At 41.1% G+C, this 1,557-nt stretch overlaps 1 non-coding gene across 1 annotated transcript; it reads right to left on the bottom strand.

The window, feature by feature from the left end:
* Nucleotides 1–610: 610 nt before the first annotated feature.
* LOC112714171 (small nucleolar RNA R71) lies at nucleotides 611–714 on the bottom strand. Its single transcript, XR_003159127.1, has one exon. It is a non-coding gene; the product is annotated as a small nucleolar RNA R71 (small nucleolar RNA).
* Between the last annotated feature and the right edge of the window lie 843 nt (nucleotides 715–1,557).

Genomic DNA, 1,557 nt, shown 5'->3' with positions numbered 1-1,557 from the left:
TTCTACTAACATAAGGGAATCTCTATACTGAGACATAGAGGATTCCTCTTTCTTTTCTTGTTTTCTTCTCTTTCATATGAGCAGGAACAGGGAAAAAGGCACTCTTGTTGAAATTGATCCAGAACCTGAAAGGACTCTGAAGAGAAAATTAAGAGAAGCTAAATTACAACAATCCAGAAACAACCTTTCAGAAATTTTCGAACAAGAGAAGGAGATGGCAGCCGAAAATAATAACAATGCAAGGAGAATGCTTGGTGACTTCACAAAGCCAACGTCCAAGTTTGATGGAAGAAGCATCTCCATTCCTGCCATTGGAGCCAATAACTTTGAGCTGAAACCTTAGCTAGTTGCTTTAATGCAACAAAACTGCAAGTTTTATGGATTTCCATCTGAAGATCCTTATCAGTTCTTAACTGAGTTCTTGCAGATCTGTGAGACTGTAAAGACGAATGGAGTTGATCCTGAAGTCTACAGACTCATGCTTTTCCCTTTTGCTGTAAGAGACAGAGCTAGAATATGGTTGGATTCACAACCTAAGGATAGCCTGGACTCCTGGGATAAGCTGGTCACTGCCTTTTTAGATAAATTCTTTCCTCCTCAAAAGCTGAGCAAGCTGAGAGTGGATGTTCAAACCTTCAAACAAAAAGATGGTGAATCCCTCTATGAAGCTTGGGAAAGATACAAGCAGTTGACCAAAAGATGTCCATCTGACATGTTTTCAGAATGGACCCTGTTAGATATATTCTATTATGGTCTCTCTGAATTTTCGAAAATGTCACTGGACCATTCTGCAGGTGGATCTATTCACCTAAAGAAAACGCCTGAAGAGGCTCAAGAGCTCATTGACATGGTTGCAAACAACCAATTCATGTACACTTCTGAGAGGAATTCCGTGAATAATGGGATACCTCAGAAGAAAGGAGTTCTTGAAATTGATGCTCTGAATGCCATATTGGCTCAGAACAAAGTGTTGACTCAACAGGTCAACATGATCTCTCAAAATCTGAATGGATGGCAACATGCATCCAACAGTACTAGAGAGGCAGCTTCTGAAGAAGCTTATGATCCTGAGAACCCTGCCATGGCAGAGGTTAATTACATGGGTGAATCTTATGGAAACACCTATAACCCATCATGGAGAAATCATCCAAATTTCTCCTGGAAGGATCAACAAAAGCCTCAACAAGGCTTTAACAATGGTGGACGCAATAGGCTGAGCAATAGTAAGCCATATCCATCATCTTCTCAGCAACAGACAGAGAATTCTGAACAAAACACTTCTAATTTAGCCAATATAGTCTCTGATCTGTCAAAGGCCACTTTCAGTTTCATGAGTGAAACAAGATCCTCCATTAGAAATCTGGAGGCACAAGTGGGCCAGCTGAGTAAGAAAGTCATTGAAACTCCTCCCAGTATTCTCCCAAGCAATACAGAAGAGAATCCAAAAGGAGAGTGTAAGGCCATTGATATACTCAACATGGCCAAATGCACAAGGGAGGAGGAGGACGAAAATCCTAGTGAGGAAGACCTCATGGGACGTCCCTCAAGAAAGAAGGA

The sequence above is a fragment of the Arachis hypogaea genome, chromosome 9 (genome assembly GCF_003086295.3).
Source record: "Arachis hypogaea cultivar Tifrunner chromosome 9, arahy.Tifrunner.gnm2.J5K5, whole genome shotgun sequence".
NCBI lineage: Eukaryota > Viridiplantae > Streptophyta > Magnoliopsida > Fabales > Fabaceae > Arachis > Arachis hypogaea.
This window is presented reverse-complemented; position numbering and strand designations above follow the sequence as displayed.